The following is a 19349-nucleotide window of genomic DNA, read 5'->3' on the forward strand; positions in this document are numbered from 1 at the left end:
AGTTTCTCTCTAAGTCAGGAAGACAACATTGGGAAGTAGTCAAATGGATATTCAAATACTTACGGGGTATATCGGGTTATGGCATTATGTTTGGCAAGCAACAGGGTAGCCCTTCAGTTATAGGGTTCATTGATGTTGATTATGCAAGAGATATGGATGATAGAAGGTCCACAACGGGTTATATTTTTACCCTTGTAGGAGGACCTATATGTTGGAGATCCATGGTTCAATCTCTAGTAACATTATCCACAACTGAATCTAAATATATAGCAGTTACTGAAATTGCATAAGAAGCCTTACAACTAATCGGTTTGGTCAAAGAGTTGGGCTTATAGCAAAACGAGGTTATGCTACATTGTGACAGTCAGAGTTCTATTTACTTAACAAAGAATCAAGTGTACCATGCTAGAACCAAGCATATTGATGTGAGGTTCCATAGGGTTCAGGAGTTGATTACTTCGGGTGAACTTGTATTGGAGAAGGTTCACACGTCTAAAAACGCAGTGGATATTTTGACAAAGCCAGTCACTAATATAAAGATCAAGAATTTATTGAACTTACTCCATGTCTCCAAGTGATAGAAAGGAGAAAAACCCAACTGAGTGGTCCAATTTCAAGGTGGAGCAGTCATATATGGTTTTTAGGTTCTCTTAAGGGGCGTATAATTGCCAAGGTGGACATTTTTTGTATTTGTATGTGTGACTCTTATACTAAAGGCTCATAAACAGAAGATGAAAAGATGTGGGTTGAATTATTGAAGAGTGTAGCAGTGGCTCGTCGATGAGTGTCTTGTTCTCGTCGATGAGTAGATACCGAGAGTTGGAAATTGCAGAGTCTCTGAGATACCGATAGTAGGAAATCAGACTTGTCGATGAGTGGTCATACTAGTCGACAAGTGGTATTCTCTCTCTCGTGGACGAGTGTCCTGTTCTTGTGGACGAGTGCCTTTGAGCTGTGAGAAAGAATTCAAATTTTGAATTGAAACGTTGGGATGATTGGGTATTTGGAGGGAAACCTCCATGGGGTTGTTAAATAGGTCCTTTTGGGCATACTTTGATATAAAGAGATCATTGTATGAAGTGTACTGTAAACTTTCAATTTCATAGTGAAATATTGGCTAGATTGCTCCCGTGGATGTTGGCATTGCCGAACCACGTATATTCTTGTATTGTTTTCTTTACTTGTTTTCAGATTTACCGGTTGTGTATGAATTTGTGTTCTTGGTGCTTCATCATTTGCTGCAAGTTTAATTATTCCGCTATGCATCCTATACTCGATTTTCATAACACTTACTTTAAAAGAAAGAGGACAACATATGCTTTGTTGACTCATTCCCGACATAAAAGCATAATTATACAATCTTGATATGACCATCTTAAATAGTCCGATGGCCTAGAAATGTTATCTTGTTGGACTAGTATTTGGTATTTTAGGCTATCTTTGTGGGGTCTACATGTGATACTCCATTGATGAAAGACTTAAAAAGATTAGATGTTACTACCTATATCAATAAGGTGTGATACTTCATAGTTAAGTGTGTTTGGCTTGGAGCAATCTTGGGATGGGTGACCACCTGGGAAGTTTTCTTAGGAAGTGTGTGAGTGAGGACAAAAACACGCTGAAAAGGACATGTGTTGGTTTGTGGGGCTAGTCATTAGTCCGATAAAGCCCGCCCCCTGCTGTCTGGTCTAGGTGGAGGAGGAGAGATGCAGTACTCCCTGACAGACCTAGGTTGGAGCTTTACAAATGGTATCAGAGCCAACACCCAACCGAAAGTGTGATGAGATTCACATCGCCTGGGTTTGGAAATGTGGGTTCCCAATGAGGACGTTGCATTCTATAAGTGAGGGAGAATGTGATACCCCATGGATGAAAGACTTAAAAAGATTAGATGTTACTACCTATATCAATAAGGTGCACCTTTCTTTTTAGGAGCGTTCCCATAAGAACTTCATAGTTAAGTGTGCTTGGCTTGGAGCAATCTTGGGATGCGTGACCACCTGGGAAGTTTTCTCAGGAAGTATATGAGTGAGGACAAAAACACAATGAAAAGGACATGTGTTAGTTTGTGGGACCAGTCATTAGTCCGATAAGGCCCGCCCCCTGCTGTCTGGTCTAGGTGGAGGAGGAGAGATGCAGTGTTCCCTGGAAGACCCAGGTTGGGGCGTTACACTACAGATCATAGAGCGCTCTGATGACCTTATCTGGGTCAAGATCGTCCATCTAATTTCCTTCTTCTGAGACTTTAGCTAAGTTTGCTAATACCTTTATGAGATCTTGTTGGACTGCTTGAACTGAGGTTTGATGAGAATCCCATCTTTTGATCTAGTTAAGCATCTTTTGTGCCTCGATTGCACTATTTGGAAAATGGGCTTCTTTAGAGTATTGGAGAAATCTTCCCTCAACAGCTACCAAAGTCTCGTGGTCCACAAAGAAGACACAATTTGCAGCTATCTTGGCTTCAAGGAGGTATATATATCCCCCAAACTATCTAGACAATCTTATAGAATTTTCTGAACATTCTGAGACTATACTAGTCTGTTTTATCAGGCACTTCTTCCATAAAATTGGAGATTGGTCATTCTTTCCAATTTTTTGCAAAAAAGGTTCCAAATAGAATATTTCTTAATCTTAATTGGATTGGCTCAATATAGCCTATCCACCATAATCTCCCTGGGTTTGTGAAATTTAAAATTATTCACACCATGGATGGTAACCAGTTGAAAATGGCGCTTGTTTTTATGAACTCAAAGAATTAAACTTCTCCTATTCCAAGGGCTCGTTATGCTGCTAAGAAATTTTATGGATTGAGATGGTATGGCATATGGAGTTTTGGTATCCCTAATCCTATCTCTCTCCATAATTTTTGAAGATCTGGAAATTCTTCAACTCCTTCTAGCCTGGAGAAAAAGGAATCCTTGTCTAGATTTTCTTCTCTAAAGCTACTCTGACAATAATCTGCTTATGGATGATCGCTGCCATATGATCTCTTGTTAGTTCCTTGGCATACTTCAGCAATGACTTCTAATTCTTCTACCATTTCAATAACCCTTTTCATATATATTCTAAAAATAGGGTTAGGGTGAACTAGGAGTCCTTTTACTATCACCTTCTAATTTTTGGAAATTTATGGGATTCTTCCCAAGAAATCAACAAGATGAGCTTCTTCCTTCTCCTAGAGAAGCTCTGGTTGAGTGTTAGAGTTTCCTTCTTCAGTGTCAGATCCAATTTTCATTGGACAATCTTCATTGTGGGTGCTTCCCTCCTTAGCTTTCTTAGCTTTGGGATTTTGGGCGCACTAGGTACTATAAGTTAGTCATAACTTATCATCCACCATATTTTGAAGATACATACTCAAAATTTCTTAGAGTTGATCTGAATAGGGATGAACTCCAGCCTTTGATCAATGAAATTGTTAGTGCTTCTTTATTTGAGAGAGGTTATGAATATCTTCAATTCATTACAACTGCTGCTTATGAAGCATTTGTTCTCTGAAGGCTTTATTTTTGGTTTTGATATGATGATTATTGTGCTCTAAGGATGGTAGGAAAAATATTCAACAACAATAATAGTTCAGATAAGGTAAGTTTTGTTTCGATTTCGTTTTACACAATGTAGGGTAATTGATATATTAAGTTGTGTTTTTGGTTTATGGGATATAGTTGGTTTTGGGGGAAATTTTGGTTAGTTGTTGTAATCTCCCAGAACCATAAATGTAACTACGATATTCCTCTGCCATAAGTGAGGGTAATTAAAAAAATAAATAGCGAATTTTTCTTTAGGGGATGGTGTATAACATAGATAGCAAATTTTGAGGACGAAATTTTTATAAGAAGGGGAGAATGTAAAGACCCAGAAAAATAATAGCAATTAAATAATAATAAAGGAAAATAAAAGAAGGAAAAAGGAAATATACAAATGGGCCTCGGTAGGAATTCGTAGATGAACACAGGGACCTCATCGACGAACGTCTTTCTATGTCTCGTCGATGAAGCACACGTGTCTTGTTGACGAGAAGATACCGAGAGCAGGTGTTGGCCTGACTAGGCTTGTCAATCAGTTTTGGTGATAACAAACAAAGGAGATTTTAACATGGAATGTTTAAGTTTTGATGTTTCAGGAAAATAGGGATTAAGTGTGGACTATCAAGATAGATAAACTAACAAGTGATCCAAGGAGAAGCTTAAAATAGATCATTATTGATCAAAGAATTAGAAGAAAAAGCTAGCTCAAGCAAACATCCAAGGGACTTCAAAAGCAAAAAGAAAGTAGATGATCTCAAGCTTAGCATATAAGGATTTAGGAAATCCAATGTGAGTACGTCAAAGTTTAAATATCTATTGAAATATATTTTGAAGCTCTTTAGGGGATCATATGGACTTAGAGACCTATTTAAGAAACCCCGGAATGAGTTTTATAAAGAATAAAAGAAAGAGAGCAAACCATTTTCTATTATGGAAATAAGAAAATTTAGAAAGTAATTTGTTCAGATGACTAAAGTTCTGATCAGATGCCTGAAGTAACAACTTCAGATGACTGAACTTTATGTTCATATGACTGAAGAATTACTTCAGACATCTAAAAAATAAGCTCAGATGTCTGAAGATTTTCTGGTGAGAAACAGAAATGGCAGTAGCAGTTCAGATGACTAAACTTGGACCTTGGTCGTCTGAACCCGACTCTTTGGTCATCTGAACCCCATCTTCGGTCGTTTGACCCTATGTCTAGTTCATTTTTTTAAACAGCTCAGGAACTTCAAATGACCAAACTCGAGTGTTCAACCATTTAAACACTGTCAATGGGCAAAATTTTCAAAATTTAAAATTTTAAATATCCGTTGCTTAGGCTTCATATTTTTTAAAATCTTGGGAAACACTCCAAGGAAAATTTAGCAACAAGGAAACAAGTCTGATTGTCCATAAATACATGGTTTTCTAATGCAAAACACACCAAGTTCTGAAAATTGTTCATAAGTTCTCTTGCTCTCAAAGTTTCATCTTGTTCATCTTTTACAAACTGAAAGTGATGTGATCTGAGATTTTTGTTCATCAATCCCTAAAGTTATACCGCTGATTTCTCATCTGGAGAAAAGGGAGTTTGGTGAAATCCATTCCTAAGCTTCAAAAGTGTATTTCATTCTTGATATTTATCTTTTGAAGTACATAATTTTGAATTGTACTAACTTACTCTTTGTGTGAGCGTTCTTTGTACACAATCTTCTTATTGTTTTTATTGTAGATTTTGGACGATTCCAGGTTGTTGGATCGTTGACCAAACGAGAGTATATTGTTTGGAGAAGGCGGGCTCTAGCCTTAACAAAAGAGTGATTGTAATCGGTGTTGTTCCACCCGGTAAAGGAACTGTTATAGTGGAACCCTTCGGTATTTTGCCAAGGGCGAGGACATAGGCCGTGTTGAAGCTGAACCTCGTAAAATCTTTGTGTCTTTCTTTCTTCTTTACTTATTACTTTCTGTACAATCTATTTTTGTGTGTACTAAAGTGCAGATAGTAGGGATTGAAATTAAAATCAAAGGAAGACTCTTGATATTTAGAAAGTACATTTTGGTTAATAGTTTGTGGAAACCCAAAAAGGGAGTACGTTGATTAATCTGCGGAAATCTTGATCAAGAGAAGTGCAAACAAAGATTTCATTCAAAGAAGGTTGCAAACTTCTATAGGGCAGCTGATAAAAATTCTAAAACTTTTGTTTGTTTGTTTAAATTGTTTACTTTAATTGGTTGGATTGTTTATTTTAATATCAGTATCTTGCAGTGTGTTTATTAGTTGATTACTTTATTTTCTTGTTGTCATACTAATACAAGTAAGCATAAAAAAGGGAATAAAATTTTTTAAAGAACCCAATTCACCCCCCTCTTGGGAAGCTATTCCTATTTTAAGTAGGAAATTCTAGGTCATTAAGGGTTCGTCAACCAACTCATTATCTTCGTCGATGAACATCCTTCTATGGTTCATCAACGAGTACGCGTGTCTCATCGACGAAGCCACGTGGCCATCCGTCTATAAATACGTTGAGATTAGAATTCCAATGAGAAAATCTCAATCTCTCTCTCTCTCTCTCTCTCTCTCTCTCTCTCTCTCTCATTTTATCTCTATACATTCGGCCTTCCCTCCTTCTCTCTTCTAATCTGGCTCCGTTTTTCCCTATTTCAACGATTGAAAGTTACCACGTTGATCCTGGGGAGATTTTTTACAACTAACTAAAGCAGATTGTTGGTTTGGAGTTCTTGGACACCATCCCAAAATCAGGGTAAGTGGGTTATTTTAAGGTTTCCATGATTATTAGGTCTTTCTGGGCCTAGGAAATGTATTAGATGTTAATATACTAGAGTTTGAATTGATCAAACTGGGGTTGATGTGGTTTCAGGGTTTGGAGTTCTAAACACTGCAGGCATGGGTTGAGGATCCCTGCGGGTGTTTCATCAAGAACTCAGGTAAAGTTGATAAATAGTTAATGGTAGAATTTCATAGATAAAATGAGATATGTGAGCCTAGGAAAAATGCGAGTATAGTTATTATTCTGAGTTCGGGTTGATTGAATTAGGAAATATTCATCATTTCAGGATTCTGAGTTTGATATGATGTGGGTGTGAGGATAGAGTTAAGAGTTAAGCCTCCTAATTAGTTAGGTAAGGGAAATATGTTATGCTAGTTAAATTAGAGATTTTTACCAGTAAAATATAGTATATGATTATGGGTTTCCAGAGTAAGATTTTGAATAATTCAGAGTAAGAAACTATACAATTTTATAGATTATATTTAATGAGTTTTAATTATTGTGTGGCCTAAGAATTTTGGTATAGTATAGAATACTACACAGCTTTTACAGAACTACGATTATATAGTTTTTACAGAATCATGATACACAGATTATACAATTTTATTTACAGAATTATGATTATATAGTTTTTACAGAATCATGATACACAGTTTATACAGTTATATTTATAGAATTATTATGATATTTGGTTTTCATAGTACCATGATATTCAGATTTCAGAACCATAATATACAGATATTTTAGTTTACACAGATCAGTTTATTACAACGTTATGGTTAACACAGTTTATTACAGAATCATCGTATTAAACCCTGATGAACCAGATCATATTACAGAGCATGGTACCGTAACTATTTCAGTTCAGAATGCAACCACACATCTCAGATAGAGTGTGGTATTTATGAGTAGTTGATTGTGCCTTGGGAGAGACGAAAATTCCCTGGTAGTCTAGGTTGAGGTAGCCAATCTGATGATAGAGGTTTTCAGTTGACTTATCCTAATAGGCTAGCCAGTGTTAAGTCCAACCCAAGGGCCACACAACCCTATCATAAGGGGTTAAATCATGACACACAGTTATCCATCCAGGGAAGTTTTCACAGTTATATATATGTATTTAGATTTTTAGAAGACAAAAAGTATATAAATATAGTACCTGAAAGTATGATTAAATAGAAAGTAAATAAACACTTGTATTTATCTGATTAATAAATATATTGCTCACGTAGACTCATTTGCCATACACTGGTAATAACATATTTTGTCTTACTGAGAGTTGTCTCATCCTAGTATTTATAAACATTTCAAGTGATCCAGTTAGATGAGCAGATCAGGCTTGGGGATAGTGGAGACCCTTGTACCGCCCTAGCGTAGAGTAAGTGATTTTGGGAGATATATTTTTAAGTAGTTCCTAGGGGATTTGGTGGACGATTTTGGAGAGATGTGTATGTATGTTTGGAAATTACTGAACCTCTGGTATTGTAGTTATGGTGGTGTAATTTATGTTTTCCACTGCATAGGTGTTTTGTTTCTATAAATAGGAATTCTCGGTGTCCACTTTGGGGCTGAGGCATTATAGTAGATTTTGTAAAGGATAGTAGAGAAATATAATTTTACAATCTATGTATATATAAAAAAAAATAGTATGAATATTTGGGTCTTTACATTATAGATTGGCCACCACACAACCATGTCACTTGATAGACGTGCAAAAAACCTACCTTTTCTTGATATGTCTTGGTGTCGCAAATTGTTGAATGAGGCCTTGGGGTTGATTGTTGACAGTTGCATATCACTGGCTTTGTGTTGAAAATTTCAGACATGTTATTGGATGACCACTCAAATAAAAAGGTGAAAATAATTGGATTGAAGCTGGCTCCAATTCTAGAACGTCTTTAGGAGGCTGGAACTGTAACCTGGTAGTGTTAAGCTCAATGAGATCTTATCCTTTTAACATCTGGCATATAAATTGGACCCTTGATCTACTGGTGTTTTAAAATTTCAATATTGCATCGAATGCTTGATCAACAGTAGTATAGACAACAGGTGATGGGTGCCACAAGAAACATACCTGAGTGCATCCAAACAGATTAAGCACCTTCAGTGACATGCAACTGTCCACAATCAACCCTAAGGCCTCATTCGACAATTTGCGACACCAAGATAGATCAAGTTTCAGCAACATTCTTGCACATCTAGAAAGTGACATGGCTGTGTGGTGACCAACCTATAAAATGTTGAACAAAGTCCTTTGACATATCATAATATGACATTTCAAGAGAAAACATGCTTGAAATTATTTTCACAGAAAGTTAAGGTATTAAGGGTACTTGGTGTTTCATATTATGGTCTTTGACTCAACTACCTACGAGAGGAAATACCTACCATTTGATCATCATCATGTGAAATTAGAAGAAGATGATCAAAGCCAATAGAAGGATCAATGTTTCAAACCATTACCTATGAAGGATTTCAAGGGTAAGTAATATTTTTTATTATGGTTTCTTCCTTAACTGGCCATTGCTTCCTTGTGCTGCTGCTTCTCAAGATAGCTTGTCATTACACCATGGTGATGGTTTTAGATGCGACTGGGTCATGATAACTACTTTCACCCTTTTTGAGTGGAACCATTGGTGCCACTTTTGATTTGAAATTAGTTTCACTTGCATCACTGGGTTGAACCTCCGTATCGAGAGGGAAATCTTCCTCCCCATTACTCCATTCACTTACCATCTCTACCTTGATCTTAGAAGGTTCTTCACTATGATTGCTAGGACTTCTCGATGCAGAGGAATCGCAACCTTCCCTGTGCATTCTTGCATGATCAGAAGGTGAAGTCTTAGGATTACTCATCTTCATAAACACATACTTCATTACAATTTGGTCAATTCAACATATGACTCTTCCACCAGTTGTAGTACCTAATGGAAACCCCTGCTTGGAATGATCTTTGCAGGACAAGCAAGAATTCAACTTTGCTTGGAAGTTATTGATACATTCTGAATTGCGTAGCCACCTGATATGGCAGATACTTCGCAACATAACCTATTCTAAGTAGCTCACAAGCACCCAAGCACCTAACGAAAGACCGTAGCTCGTCGTCTAAACTCGACCAATCAAACATAAATTATTCTTTCGTTAACGTGCATTATTAGAGACGATTTTAAAAAACTGTCACAAATACTTACACTATTAGTGATGGTTAAAGAAAATTGTCCCTAATAATCCACTATATTAGCAATGGTTTTTAGAACCGATACCAATAATGCAACCCTTAGGGGGATCTTGAGTCAACTTATAAAACATTCTACTTAAAAGGACATGGATTGCTCATTCTATTTTATCTTTAACTCATCCAGATTCTCATATTTAGTGTCAATTATAATAGCAAGGTTAGCCACAACATCACCGAATACATATCTAGTTTTGCTCCCTAGATAATATCAACATTTGTTTTACCTATCCACTGCTGCAAAGATAGTCTCATATTGACCCTGTTTAAATGTAATCAACAGAGGAAAAGAAAGGGTAAAAGTATAATTCTACTGGCTTTGTGTACGCGAGAATGCGCAAACTCTATGAAATCATGTACCCCTTTAACGTATTCTGCAAAAAAACCTACCCCGAGCCTTCATCCAACTCTTATCCATGTTCATTAATTACCCTATAATATGTTCAAGTAGATGGTGATGAGTCCCTAAAATATATGATTTTAGACCCTCATTTACCTATGCTTATTCTCATTATATTATATATTTACCCAAAGTTACCATTGTTCTGAGTTATACAAGGTTAGTTTTTCTTCTCAGGAAAAATAGGTCAAAACCTTGGAGTTAGGCATTACAAGAAGCCAAGGAGAATTTGGAGGACTCAAAGCTAGAATTCAGACATTTAGCCAAGCTCTAGAGGCTTTAGAACATAAATAGACAAGAAGATTATGCTTGACCATATGGCGCGACTAGCAAACTATAGGGGCGACTTAGTCTTTAGTGCAAACTCCAAGGTTTAGACTGAGATCAGAATGCTGCAAGGTTCAACCAAGTGCTCTACCAACTAACCTGTTGGGGAGATCACATCGAGATGATTAGACAAAACTAAAATTCAAAAGTACAGAGAGTCTCGATGAAGTGTTCGACCAAGAGACCTTCATGGGCGACATGTTGAGATACTGAGATTTCCTGAAGAATGAGATACTGTAAGTCTCGACCATCAACTCGACCAGAAAGACCTTGAGGTGCAACATGGTTGATAATGCCAAAGATTCAAATCCCTGCTTTCCTTGGAGAATTGACCAGGGTGCACACCAGAATAACTAAAGGGCGACTTGGTCAATAGCGACGATCTGCTGTGCGAGATCTTCTGCAAACTTTCCTAAATTGTAAAACAAACCTTGTAAACCCTAGAGCCTATAAATATTCGCTAAGAACACAAGCTCTGGGTTCCTCTTTGGTCTCTCTTAGGTTAGTGACAGACTTAAGATGTCGTTGAGAGCTAAGTCAGATTAGGAGTAGCATAGTTTTCAATTCCTGTTTCGGTGTGTGCATGAAGTGTTTGACAAACTGTGACCACCGGCAAAGTTCGTGTGTTATCCATGTATATTACATGATCACTCTTTTGTACCTTCTGGCATTAGTGACAAATGTTTTTAATAAAAAAAGGATGACCTCTTTACCTACTTTCTCCTTTATTGCTTTTGATTTACTGCTTTCCATAAACTTGTTGTGTGTTTGATGAAGAATTACAGATAAGGATAAACACTACTACGTATCCGTCAGAGGGAAGTAGTTGGCTAAGAAATTGCGAAGGTGTTCATTATCGTTGAGATAGGGTATACTCTAGTTCACGACTGTGCCCCAGACGGTTGGTAGACCCTTACTTTCCAGTGCCCTCGATCGACCCCCTCTTGCTTTGGACCGCTTGGGTTAGTACTTCTATCGAAGTCTGAAGGAGTATAGTTAGAGGCATGGCATTCTGTGTTTGATTCAGACCCCAACATTGCTTTTTACGAGTAGGGTAACATAAAAATTTACTTGCTTTCTGGTAGTATAGATTTACTTGTGTTCATTTAATTGCATTCAAGTAGTTGGTTATATTTCAGTCATTGAAAAATACCATCTTTTACTTCTTTTTCATAACAAGGCTATAATACACTAAATTTCAAGTAGCCTAATAACTGCGCTTCAAGTCTTCGTGGATTGATACCTGACTTACCCACTTTCTACAGAACTTGGGATTGTTTGGTTTATAAATATTATTTTTGGTAGTTAGGGACCCAAGCCTTGGCAAGCCTACCAAATTTTGGTGCCATTGCTAGGGACTTGGCTACGGTTATAAGCCAATTTTAGTTTTAGAGTATTATAGCCTTATTCTTTTGATTTGCTCTCCTTTTATTTTCACTTTCTTTAATTAATTTCTATTTATTTTATTTTATTTTCTATTTGTAAAGTCTGAATTTTTGTGCTTAAAAGTGTGTATGTTTGGGACGCGTTCTTTGGAACCCGAGATAATTCTCATAGATCTAGAGAATGAAAAATCTCGTAGGTCCCTTAGGAAACCTATCTCCAACCCAGAGAAGGCTAAGTCGTCGAAACTGAAAGCAATGGCTGAAAACAACCCCCCGGTTCTCGTTGAACAAATCTCAAAACCCCATGCTCCTCACCTACTTGTGGTGGGAGAGCAACACCTTCGGCCTCTTAGGGAATACTTTGTACCTAATGCATACATATCGCCGTCTTGCATCCGGTTCCCAGATGTTCAGGTGGCATAATTTGAGATTAAGACTTCAATTATCTCGATGCTGCCTAACTTTCATGGGAACTCTACTGGATATCCTTATTAGCATCTAGATGAGTTCTTGGAAATTTGTTCCACCATCCGCATCCCTAATTTTACTGATGATCCTCTACGTCTTAGGCTTTTCCTGTTTTCTTTGAAGGAATAGGCCAAATATTGGCTGATGTTGTAATGCCCTGAACCTTAAAACCCGGGTTTGGTGCTTTATACCTGGTAAAATCCTGATAATCCATAATCCATATCATACGCAGCGTAAAACATAAATATAATCTCCATATAACAATAAACCAGAGTTTACTAATTCTGACTATAATCCATATTATCCATTCATCACCTGCATTTCCATGAATACATACATCTCCAAAAGCATTTCAGTATTTTCACAACCATTCCGTTCTCAACAGGCTTAAAACATAAAAACTTAAAACATAAATATTTACATCCCCTAAAGTCTTATAAAAATATACCCTTTCTCTTTTTAAGTTCCTCAAAATGCTATTTACCCTCGAGCTCCCTAAGCTTGACCTCAAGGATGTCCTAAAAAAGAAATAATCATATTCAGGTGAGACACATCTCAGTAAGGGAAGAAACAATATATTAAAACAGCGTGTGGCCAACATGAGGTAAATAAATATCATTTTATTTCATTTGCAAATCATCATATAACATTGAAATCGTTTTTTGAACCTAAACAATCACACGCAAATATTTAACCCATGAGATTACCCAAGGATAGGGGTGATTACCCACCCATACAAGTAGCACCCCTCTGCTTTGATACTTAGGTAACCCTAAGGTCACAATTAAAACATACTAGAGCACTCACCTTACTCAGTAAGCCCTCAAGTGTTAACTTGATCTCGTACTCATGCATTCAACAACAATTTACCGGCAAAGGCCCTAAGGATAGGGAATTATACCCGCCCATACAAGTAGGTTCCCTTTGCCTTAATGCGTTATGCAGCTACTGCCACATCTGAAGTTACTAGTGCACTCGCCTTACTCAGCAAGCCCTCAGGTGAAGAGTGCACCCCGCCCAAACGTAACATGTTCTATATACATAAATACTTCTAATATCATAATACATCATTCTTTCCATCGTTATTCAATCATTCACATTCTTTCATGTTCATAACTTAACATTTCCTTGTGTTTCACTTTAAGTGACTCTTTTCCATTTGTATCACTCACATTTCGCATTTCATTTCATTGCATTGTAATTCCTTGTCATTTCATTTCATAAGATTTTCATTTCATTCCTTTGTACTACAGCTGCTCTTTAGCCATCACTTGTTAGTCCATATAGAAATGCCCTAGAATCTGCTACAGTTAGTCCACATATAAATGCATTAGAATCTGCTACAGTTAGTTCACATAGAAATGCTCTAGAATCTACTAATTCAGCTTTCAGTTGTTGTACCTTTACATGGTTGCATTTAACATACACATGCAACATTGTCCATATCATATTTTATTCTCATTGCTTTACTTACTTAGCCTCCATCTCATATATTTAACATATAATTTGCACAGATTCTCATGCCACACAATTTAGTAGTAAAATTCATACATATTTCTTATAAAATAAGTCAACCCACATTTAGCATTTAATTACTGAAAATATAATTTCTATTTCTTACATAATTATCTAGAAAATTCCTTCCACTTTGTTCAGTTCATTTCCAAAAACACATAACTAAATAAGTGGTCCTAGGCTCAGAAATCATAGTTTTACGTGGTTGACATTTTAATAATTCACACCAAAACATACATATAACATAACATAAATTATTACCTTTAATTTCATAAAATCTGATTTAATATATAATTTCCCCTGTTTCTTGAATTATGTCAATAGGGACCCCGAAAAGATGCCTACGGCACTCACCCGGACCCTGAAATTAAATTCCTAGTTCCAATAAATTATTTCTGAATAAAACATTATTGAAATATTTCTTAGGGCCATAATTCCTAAATAAATAATAATACCCGTAAATATACCCAAATTGTCAAATTTCCTAAATCCCACTCTCACTTTAGAGTAGGGCCTAAAAAACCCCAATTTGAAATTTACCTATGTCAAAATGACAACAATCGCGACTAGGACCACGTGGTGGTACCCGATCGTTGATTTAACCGTATATTTACAGAGAAATTGAGAAAATGGGAAAAATTTACCTTTTCCCAGGAGTAGTGCCTAAGCCATTCCCACAATAAATCTGCTCTAATAGAAATGTCAGTGGCGGAGCCAGGAATCCAATGACACCTTCCGTTTCCTGATTCGCTGCAAATCCTCCGAGAAATTGAGAGAGAGAGAGACGGAGATGGAGGTGGCTGGGGCGCGCAGGAGGATTATTCAAGGGGGGGGGTTGCGCCTTTGAATTTTTCTTCGTCTTCTTCTTTCTTTAACTTTATAGATGTATATATATATAAAACTTTAACTTATACATATATATACATATATTTTATTTCAATTAGTTTTTAGTTTTTTTTTTTAAATCCAACGTAATAATGTTTAATTTAATTACTAATTATTTAATTATTTAATTTATCTTAATTTAATTTAATTTCTTTAATTTTAATTAATTTTTTTTCTTTTTACCATACCATTCCTTTTATTTATTTATTTGTTATTTTATCTATATATTTTTTTATTTCAGTCATTTTAATTTTTCGAGTCTTTACATTCTCCCTTCCTTAAGAAATTTCGTCCTCGAAATTTTACTAAGTAATCATCCCTTCATATTACTTAAATTCATTTGCTAACTACCATCATAAGAACTCAACATACATATCATTATATTAATCATTCAATCATTCATCATTAAATTAAATCATCATTATCCTAAATATACTCTCATACCTGTATCCTTGATAGCATCCTCCTCAGCCTAAAGTGTGTACAACCGGGGTGGACCGCCTCTTCCAAGTGGTACCTGCTGTTTTCCCTAGTCTTGATTCTAAGCTGCTACCATAGGCAATGATTCCCAGCAATCCTTCCTGATATGCCCTGACTTACCACACCTGAAGCAATTCGGAGTGCCAAACTAGCATTCGCCCATATGTCTCTTATTACACTTCGGACATACAGAGCCTACCATTTCCTTCCCTTTCCTCGCTGGTCCCTGACTGGCCTCATACTGAAAACCAGATGGTGCAGGTCTCTTTTTCTGCTCTGAAGGCTCAGTGCTACCTCTTCTCCAACACCGATGTCTTATCAACTAATTCTGAAAAATTATGAACCTGAAACCCGACCACGAGCTCATAAATCCTGCGCCTCAGGCCTTTATCAAATTTCCTGAATTTCCTTGCTTCATTTGGGATCATAAATGGAGCAAAATTTGATAGTTCTAAAAATTTAGCCACATACTCTGCAACTATCATATCCCCTTAGGTCAAACTGGTGAACTCTTCAATCTTTTCCTCTTTAACAGATGAAGGAAAATGCCTGTCAAAAAATAGCTCCTTGAATCTCTCCCAGGTAAGGGCTATCTTTACGACCCTCTGATCCTTTAGCAGCTTCGCAAAACGTCACCAACGCTTTGCCTCTCCTATCATTTTAAAGGCAGCATAATGGACCTTCTACTCATCTGTGCAATCGAGTACAACCATAATCTCCTCTATCTCCTGTACCCAATTTTCCGCAACCACTGGATCGGGTCCTCCTATAAAGGCTGGAGGGTTCATCCTCATAAATTCTTTAATACTGCAGCCCTGAACGACAGGTGGACAATTCTATTCTTTAGGTTCCTTCTTCATCCCAGCCCTAACCTGGCGGACTACCTGTAGCACCTTAGAGGTATATATGTCCTCTTCACTAGAAGTATCAGAACCTTCTCTTTCTTCAACCCCTACATTTTCATCTTCAGAATCCATCCTGGAAAAGGACAGAGAAGAGATAAGAATTCTATATCATAACTTCAAACAACATAATCATTAAATTAAAACCAATGAAATCTAAAATCCCCACATAAGGACCAATCTCACGGTTAGGAAACATCACCGTCGATGGATTTACCATGGTTTTCTGAAATCGTCGACTGAATCAGAAAATCACAGAAGTCCACCAAGGGATTTCTGCCTCCAAGTTATAAGACAAAATCTTGTACTTTCCTGCACCATACCTACTTCTCAATGCCTAACCTACCCATCTTCTATTTTTTTTTTTTTATCATAACTCATTCCTATACTTTAGTATAAAACATTTCCTAAATTTTAAAAATCCCAAAATCATTGCTCTGATACCATAATGTAACGCCCCGAACCTTAAAACCCGGGTTTGGCGCGTTATACCTGGTAAAATCCTAATAATCCATAATCCATATCATACGCAGCGTAAAACATAAATATAATCTCCATATAACAATATACCAGAGTTTACTAATTCTGACTATAATCCATATTATCCATTCATCACCTGCATTTCCATGAATACATACATCTCCAAAAGCATTTCAGTATTTTCACAACCATTCCGTTCTCAACAGGCTTAAAACATAAAAACTTAAAACATAAATATTTACATCCCCCAAAGTCTTATAAAAATATACCCTTTATCCTTTTAAGTTCCTCAAAATGCTATATACCCTTAAGCTCCCTAAGCTTGACCTCGAGGATGTCCCGAAAAAGAAATAATCATATTCGGGTGCGACACATCTCAGTAAGGGAAGAAACAATAAATTAAAATAGCGTGTGGCCAACATGAGGTAAATAGATATCATTTTTATTTCATTTGCAAATCATCATATAACATTGAAATCGTTTTCTGAACCTAAACAATCACACACAAATATTTAACCCATGAGATTACCCAAGGATAGGGGTGATTACCCGCCCATACAAGTAGCACCCCTCTGCTTTGATACTTAGGTAACCCTAAGGTCACAATTAAAACATACCAGAGCACTCACCTTACTCAGTAAGCCCTTAAGTGTTAACTTGATCTCGTACTCACGCATTCAACAATAGTTTACCGGCAAAGGCCCTAAGGATAGGGAATTATACCCGCCCATACAAGTAGGTTCCATCTGTTCTAGTGTGTTATACAGCTACTGCTACATCTGAAGCAACTAGTGCACTCGCCTTACTCAGCAAACCCTCAGGCGAAGAGTGCACCCTGCCCAAACGTAACATGTTCTACATACATAAATACTTCTAATATCATAATACATCATTCTTTCCATCGTTATTCAATCATTCACATTCATGTTCATAACTTAACATTTCCTTGTGTTTCACTTTAAGTGACTCTTTCTCATTTGTATCATTCACATTTCACATTTCATTTCATTGTATTGTCATTCCTTGTCATTTCATTTCATAACAATTTCATTTCATTTCTTTGTACCATAGCTGCTCTTTAGCCATCATTTGTTAGTCCACATAGAAATGCCCTAGAATCTGCCACGGTTAGTCCACATAGAAATGCACTAGAATCTGCTACAGTTAGTCCACATAGAAATGCGCTAGAATCTACTAGCTCGGCTTTCAGCTGTTGTATCTTTACATGGTTGCATTTAACATACATAGGCAACATTACCCATATCATATTTTATTCTCATTACTTTATTTACTTAGCCTGCATCTCATACATTTAATATATAATTTGCACAGGTTCTCATGCAACACAATTTAGTAGTAAAATTCATACATATTTCTCATAAAATAAGCCTACTCATATTTAGCATTTAATTATTGAAAATATAATTTCTATTTCTTACATAATTATCCAGAAAATTCCTTCCCCTTTGTTCAGTTCATTTCCATAAATACATAACTAAATAAGTGGTCCTAGGCTCAGAAATCATAGTTTTACATGGTTGACATTTTAATAATTTACAGCAAAACATACATATAATATAACATAAATTATTACTTTTGATTTCATAAAATCTGATTTAATATATAATTTCCCCTTACCTTGTTTCTTGAACTATGCCAATAGGGACCCCGAAAAGATGTTTGCGGCACTCACCTGGACCTTGAAATTAAATTCCTAATTCCAATAAATTATTCTTGAATAAAATATTATTTAAATATTTCCTAGGGCCATAATTCCTAAATAAATAATAATACCCGCAAATATACCAAAATTGCCAAATTTCTTAAATCCCACCCTCGCTTTGGAGTAGGGTCTAGAAAATCCCAATTGGAAATTTATCTACGTCAAAATGACGACAATCGCGACGAGGACCACATGGTGGTACCCGATCGTCGATTTGACCGCATATCTACTGAGAAATTGGGAAAATGGGGAAAAATTACCTTCCCCAGGAGCAGTGCCTAAGCCATTCCCACGACAAATATACTCCAGTAGAAATATCGGTGGCGGAGCCAGGAATATAACGACACCTTCCGTTTCTCGGTCCGTTGTAAATCCGCCGAGAAATTGAGAGAGAGAGACGGAGACGGAGGTGGTTGGCGCGCGCAGGAGGATTATTCGGGGTGGGGGGGGGGTTGTGCCACTGAATTCTTCTTCTTCTTCTTCTTCTTTCTTTAACTTTACAGATGTATATATATATATATAAAACTTTAACTTATACATTTATATTATATAACAACTTACCTATATATATATACATATATCTTATTTCAATTAGTTTTTTTGTTTTTTTTTGTTTTTGTTTTTAAATCCAATGTAATAATGTTTAATTTAATTACTAATTATTTAATTATTTAATTTATCTTAATTTAATTTAATTTCTTTAATTTTGATTAATTTTTTTCTTTTTCCCACGCCGTTCCTTTTATTTATTTATTTGTTATTTTATCGATATTATTTTTTTTTATTTCAATCATTTTAATTTTTCTAGTCTTTACAGACGTCCTTAGAACCGAACGGGGTGACCAACTGGGCCACCATGCAGCATGAATTCATTAAAAAATACTTTCTAATTGGGAAGACTAATCAGCTTTGTAAAGCCATCACAAGTTTCTCACAGATTGATGGGGAACTCTTTTTTGAGACCGAGGAGCGCTTTAGGGACTTGCTCCATAAATGTCCACATCACTAGGTCCCCAAGTGGCAATTAGTCCAAACTTTCTACGAAGGGTTGGCTGAGAGAGATAGGTCTATGGTTGATGCGTAATGCAAAGGTACTTTCCTCACTAAGCATGAGAATAAGGCCTGGATTATCTTTGAAAATATGGAAAAAAATTCTCAACAACACATGGCTGCCACTCGTAGATTACCTAATCCAGCAAACTCTAAACCAAAAGGAGTTTACGAGGTGGCCATTGGCCAAGACCAAGCCCCTACTTT

At 36.4% G+C, this 19349-nt stretch overlaps 1 non-coding gene across 1 annotated transcript; it reads right to left on the reverse strand.

The window, feature by feature from the left end:
• Window positions 1–18997: 18997 nt before the first annotated feature.
• Window positions 18998–19103, reverse strand: LOC131154609 (small nucleolar RNA R71). Its single transcript, XR_009136528.1, has one exon. It is a non-coding gene; the product is annotated as a small nucleolar RNA R71 (small nucleolar RNA).
• Window positions 19104–19349: the final 246 nt, after the last annotated feature.

Source organism: Malania oleifera, chromosome 4 (assembly GCF_029873635.1).
Source record: "Malania oleifera isolate guangnan ecotype guangnan chromosome 4, ASM2987363v1, whole genome shotgun sequence".
NCBI classification, from domain to species: Eukaryota; Viridiplantae; Streptophyta; class Magnoliopsida; order Santalales; family Ximeniaceae; genus Malania; species Malania oleifera.